Raw genomic sequence first — 6,882 nt, 5'->3', positions numbered from 1 at the left:
TCTCCCCACTCCCACACCTGGGCTCCACCTCTTAAAGCTTCCAACAGAACACAGGCTGGGACAAAGGCTTCTGGAGACATTTCACAATTGAAGCACAGCAGTTGGCAAGCCTAGCCATCCAAATGGGCCCTGTCAGGCTGTGGTAATGGCTCAGCTGTTAAAGCTCAGAACCAAAACGACGCATGGGCCAGGTCAGCCTCTTTAGTGATGAGACATGAGTTCTCACCTCTGCTGTTTGGACCACAGCATATCTTTTTAGAACATTCCAGACTTTGTCAGGTATCTTCTGGGAAGTGAATCTAATTTTCAGGCCGTAGTTCAAGAGTCTTGGTCCTTCCAGCAGCAGACTTGTTCAAAGTCAAGGTCCCTCATGGGCCCATTAGTTACCCCAACCTTTTCCCATCACCCTTGACATTCAATGATGAATAAGAAAGTGACTGCTGTTAGGTTGATCTTGTTCTTTTAGAAGAGAAGTTTGTCTCTCTCTGAAAGTTCCTCTTTAGCAGAAAGGTCAGTATTTTCTTTTCTGTGTTTATATAGATTCTGTTGTCACTGTTCTTTTCCATTGCTACATTGTGAAAGAAACTAGACAGTACATGTAAACAGGGGGCTACAAATGTGTTCTGATAAAGCTTTATTTATAAAAGTAAATGGTGGGCCAGCTATGGTACTTGAACTGTTTACTAACTTTTACTTTTAAAAAGCAACAGGGTGTTTGTCCTTGATGCTTCAAAAGTCTCTAGTGACCTGTTGAGATATTCTTCTTCTTTTACTTATTTATTTTTGTCAATAATTCTTGAACTCCTGGTGAATTTCACGATCTTGATGCTCATGTTCCTAGCTTTTGCAAATTTTATAGTTTTCTTAAAAGTTTGACTTCTTCCTTCCATTTCTAGGAGTCTATTAGGTATTTAATATCTGTCAAATCCCTAGATTTATTCAGAAACTTCTTATTATTTTCTCTCATCTTTCTTGTATTTTCCTCTTTGTTATGGTGTTTTGATTATTTAATTTGACATTTTTAAAAGTTCTTTTACATATTTAAAAATAATTTTGGATTCCCTTTAAAGATACTAGAGATTTTTACTTAAAAATTATATTCTATTTTCTGAATCATTTTTTTTAGAGTTAGTTTCTTTTATTATTAGTTGAGATTTTATGCTTTTAAGATATAATCTTTTTCTGGACATATAGCTCAGTTGTAGAGCACTTACCTTAGTTTGCCTCTTAGTTTTTTTTTTTCCTTTTTATTTATTTTTTTTTAATTTATTACAATTTATTTACTTTGTATCCCTGCTGTAGCCCCCTTCCTCGTGTCCCCTCCCAATTTCACCTTCCCTCCTTCCTCTCCTCCCATGCCCCTTCCCAGTCCACTGATAGGGAGGTCCTGCTCCTCTTCGATCTGACCCTAGCCTATCAGGTCTCATCAGGACAGTGCAGGCTGGCCGCATTGTCTTCCTCTGTGGCCTGGTAAGGCTGCTCCCTCATCAGGGGGAGGTGATCAAAGAGCAGGCCACTGAGTTCATGTCAGAGACAACCCTTGTTTCCCTTAAACTTGGAGGCTGAGCTGCCATGGGCTACAGTTGTGAAGGGGTTCTAGGTTATCTCCATGCATGGTCCTTGATTGGATTATCGGTCTCAGAAAAGACCCATGAGCCCATATTTTTTTGTTCTGTTGCTCTCCTTGCGGAGTTTCTGTCCCCTCCAGGTTTTTCTATCTCCCCCTTCTTTCATAAGATTCCCTGCACTCTACCCAAAGTTTATCTATGAGTCTCAGCATCTGCTTTGACACCCTACTGGGTAGAGGCTTTCAGAGGCCCTTTATAGTAAGCTCCTGTCCTGTTCCCTGTTTTCTCCCTCTTCTGATGTCCATCCCATTTGCCTTTGTGAATGAGGATTGATCATCTTACCTGGGTCCTCCTTCTTACTTGGATTCTTTAGGTGTACAGATTTTAGTATGTATATCCTATATTAAATGTCTAACATCCACTTATAAGTGAGTATGGGATGGTGCAACTGAGCCAGATCTGAATGCATCTTAATTTTTAATTTTTTGAGAATTTCATATGAGTACTATTCTAAAATTATTCTCCCTCCTCTTCTTCTCTTTAACTCCTCCCTTGCCTCACACTCTCAAATTCATGGCCATTGTTTCTTTAATCATTGTCATATATATACACATACACACACATACAAACGTACAAATATAACTTACTGAAACCATATAGTGCTGTTCATATGAATATGTTTTAGGACTGAGCACTTGGTATTGAATAACCAATCAGGGACCTCATCCCCTAGGGCTACCGAGTTTTCCTTTCTTAGCAGTCATTATTTGATAGTATGTGTATTTGGACCCATAACACACACAAGAAAAATTGCCTAGTGCACTGGTTGACTACTTAGATTAAAGTTTTCTAGTGGCTAAGCAGCCTGTGAGTATGTGGAGAGACTCGTTTGAAATTTGCTTTAATCTACAGATTCAATGCAATTCCCATCAAAATACCAACTCAATTCTTTACAGACCTTGAAAAAAAGATTCTCAGCTTCATATGGAGAAACAAAAAACCCAGAATCTCCAAAACAATCCTGTACAACAACAGATCATCTGGAGGTATCTCCATCCCCGATCTCAAGTTGTACTACAGAGCAATAGTAATAAAAACTGCATGGTATTGGCATAAAAACAGAAAGGAGGATCAATGGAACCGCATAGAAGACCCAGAAATAAACCCACACACCTATGAATACTCGATTTTTGACAAAGAAGCCAAAACCGTTCAATGGAAAAAAGATAACATCTTCAACAGATGGTGCTGGTCCAACTGGATGTCCACATGCAGAAAAATGAAAATAGATCTATATTACCCTGCACAAAACTAAAGTCCAAGTGGATCAAAGACCTCAACATAAAACCAGATACTCTAAATCTGTTAGAAGAAAAAGTGGGGAACAGCCTAGAACTCATTGGCACAGGAGACAACTTCCTGAACAGAACACCAACAGCACAGGCTGTAAGAGCAACAATCAATAAATGGGACCTCATGAAACTGAAAAGCTTCTGTAAAGCAAAGGACACTGTAATCAAAACAAAACGCCTGCCTACAGATTGGGAAAGAATCTTCACTAACCCTTTATCTGACAGAGGACTAATATCGAGTATATACAAAGAACTAAAGAAGCTGAAAAGCAGCAAACCAAGTAATCCAATTAAAAAATGGGGAACAGAGCTAAACAGAGAATTCTCGACAGAGGAATATCGAATGGCAGAGAAACACTTAAAGAAATGCTCATCTTCATTAGCCATCAGGGAAATGCAAATCAAAACGACCCTGAGATATCACCTTACACCCATCAGAATGGCCAAAATGAAAAACTCAAGGGACAACACATGCTGGAGAGGTTGTGGAGAAAGGGGAACCCTCCTCCACTGCTGGTGGGACTGTAAACTGGTACAACCACTCTGGAAATCTATCTGGCGCTTTTTAAGACAATTAGAAATAGTGCTTCCTCAAGACCCAGCTATACCACTGCTAGGTATATACCCAAAGTTTGCTCAAGTACACAAAAGGGATATTTGCTCAACCATGTTTATAGCAGCTTTATTTGTAATAGCCAGAATCTGGAAACAATCCAGATGTCCATCAACGGAGGAATGGGCACAGAAATTGTGGTATTTTTACACAATGGAATACTACTCAGCAATCGAAAAGAAGGAAATCATGAAATTTGCAGGCAAATGGTGGGATCTAGAAAAGATCATCCTGAGTGAAATATCCCAGAAGGAGAAAGACAAACACGGTATATACTCACTTATATAGACCTATAAGATATGATAAACATAATGAAATCTATACACCTAAAAAAGATAATCAAGAGAGCGGACATTGGGTAAGATTATCAGAGGGGATGCGCATTGAACATTGACAGGAGTCTACTGAGCGCATTTGAAAAACTCTAACTATCAGTGTTTTCAAAGCAAAGTCTCATGATCAAACCTTTGGCAGAGTACAGGGAATCATAAGAAAGAAGGGGAGTTAGTCTGATGAGGAAAGGATAGGAGCTCCACAAGGACCAAATTTATCTGGGCACAGGGTCTTTTCTGAGACTGACATGCAACCAAGGACCATGTATGAATGTAACCTAGAACCTCTGCTCAGATGTAGCCTGTGGTAGCTCAGTAACCAATTGGTTTCCCATAGTGAGGGGAACAAGGACCATTTCTAACAGGAACTCAATGACTGGCTCTTTGGCCTCCCCATCCCCCAAGGGAGGAGCAGTCCTGTTAGGCCACAGAGGAGAGCTTTGCAGCCAGTCCTGAAGATACCTGACAAAACAGGATCAGATGAATGGGGAGGAGGTCCCCTCTATCAGTGGACTTGGCAAGGGGCACGGTGGAGATGAGGGAGGGAGGGACTGGGAGGGAATGAGGGATCGGGACATGGCTGGGATACAGAGTTAATAAAATGTAACTGATAAGAAAAAAATAAAATTAAAAAAAAAAAAGAAATTTGCTTTAAACATGCCAGATAAAGAGTAGGTCTAAGAGTTGGAAGACTCCCAAGGGCTAGACTCTGGTGGTCTACTTTTATGGTAAATACTCATTTTCAGTTACGTCTACAAGCTTTGGAAATGCTGCTATTCAAGAGGTGCTACTTAATTTCTTCCTTCTTGGAAGAGGGCTGGACCTAGAGATGATTCTAGTGGCTAGAACATGGCATAATCCCACAAGTGGGACTGTCAAGGCTCAGTAATAAAAGGCACTCCAATTTCTTTTTTTCCTTCGCTCTTAGGGAAAATCAGTGGCAGTGCCATGAGGTCAGTCCAACAGCCCCAGGAGGAGTGGCATGGGCTGAGACTTTCAGCCCACAGCCTTCTGAGCCCCATCATTTTGGAAGCCCATCCTTCAGCCTGGTCCAGCCTTCAGATGTTTGTCACCCTGGAAGACATCTCAGCCTTGTGAGTAACCCTGAGCTAGGGTCACCAGCTAAGCTCTTCTCAAATCTCTAACCCCTGTAAAGTGTAAAACAACAAACACTTGTTGCTACAAATGGATAGTACCAAGAATACCTTGTTATGCAGCAATGGCTAAGCAACGCTTAGGGTATCAACTTTCCTCCATATGTTTTATCTCCGTGCAAGTACATAGCTGCTTAAGGATTCTGATGGGGGTAGGTTCAGATTTTCCATGTGTAGATAATCAACTGAAGCACCCCATTTTCAGCTTGATGTGCCATTCCTATTTGTACCTGAAGTTTCTGGCCTGAGTCCAGGGTCCTAGAGGGCAGGGTGGTTTTGGGGGGCGGATGTCTCTTTCTGTGTTTAGGGATGAGTTTGTGCTGCTTCCTCGTCAAACTCCTGCCCGCTTCCTAGTTTCCAGAAATCCATTTAGATCTCTTGTCTACTAACTGTTCTCCTGTTGTCATTGTTCACTAGACTTGTGACTTCTACTAACTCATATTTACAGGATTTCAGGAGAGGAAGGAAAGGCACAAGCATGATTAACTTGCAATTTTTCAATGTTGCCTTTCTAGAATTGCTACAGGTCTGTACTGGAACATATCAAGAAGGCATATGTAAAAGTCAGAGTGATAGAGCTTTTGGCTGGTGTCCACATTACAAAGAGCCAGTCAGCAAAGTGTGAATGATGCACGCTTTATTTCTAACCCCTAAGCTCTGAGGCTTCAGTGAGTAGGTAGGTCCCAACTTCCCCAGGAAGTAACGCTGTTTGCAATCACAAAGCATATTCTGTAAAGCTGTTGGTTTTGTAGTGCAAGTCAGGCCTATCAGCTCTTTCCATGTGACAAAACCTGTGATGAAGGCTGGGAGCCTTAATGAACAAATAATTAGTTCTAAGGTATCACTTGATGTAGAAGCCAGCTAATGCTTTTTTAATTGCTTCTGGTCTTGCATCTTTAACAACCTCATCTCCTCACCAACACAGAATCACTATCACTGTTACCTGAAGCCACAGCATAGCTCTCAGGGAGCCACAGATCCCAAACCCAGAGTAGTGGGGTGAGCCCACCAGCTGGTCCTTGAGCTACCCCTGCACTTGCAGGGATAGAATGGTTAACCTGTGAGCTCTCAGGATTAAAAAGTGGGATTTTCTGAACCACAGCTTCAAAAATCCAACGGTGCAAAGGATTCAGGGCTAGTAAGGGTCAGATCTGGGGGAATGAGAGCAGAAACAGAGGACCCAAGAGAGAACTAAGGGCCTCTTTCATGTTTAGCTGAGAGAAAATCCTGTGTCTCGGACTCTACTTTTTGAGCTCTCTGAAGTGAGGCACATTTTTTTACCAATTTAGGTTTAGGTGGGAAGTTGTATTCTGGGTAATTCAGGCAACGAGCCCAGGGAAATCAGACTGTTCCACAGTGCAGTGCACAGACAGTGGATGGCTTGGGAGTGGTGGCAGAAGACTTTGTTGTGATTTGTATCTGAAGTGACCCCTAAAAGGCTCCTGTTGACAGTCTGGTCTTCATCTAGTGTCACTGGACAAGAGGACAAGGATCTCTTCAGTGGGTTAACTCTTTGGCCAGTTCAAGCTGAGTAGGCTGTTGTGGGATGCACCACTAAGTTGCTGGGGGGCGGGGGTGTGCCTTGGAGATGTAACTTACCTAGAACCTTCCTCTGTCTCCTCTCTAGTGGTACTCTCCCCTGCTTCCCTCCTTTGCAGGATCCTCTCTATGTCTCCCCCTCATGCCCTGTGTCTCTGTCTCTCTCTTACAAACTCTCTCTGCTTCCTGGATGCTGTGAGATAAGCAGTGTTCTCCTCCATGTCGCTTCAGCATAACTGTCTTTAGGCAGGTCTGAAAGTGATGCAGCCACCTGATCGGGCATTGATACCTCCGCTAATGATGAGCCAAGTTGCCCCTCCCCCC

Source organism: Psammomys obesus, unplaced genomic scaffold, assembly GCF_907164565.1.
Source record: "Psammomys obesus unplaced genomic scaffold, mPsaObe1.curated_primary_1811, whole genome shotgun sequence".
In the NCBI taxonomy this organism is placed as follows: Eukaryota; Metazoa; Chordata; class Mammalia; order Rodentia; family Muridae; genus Psammomys; species Psammomys obesus.
Note: the sequence above shows the minus strand (reverse complement) of the source record.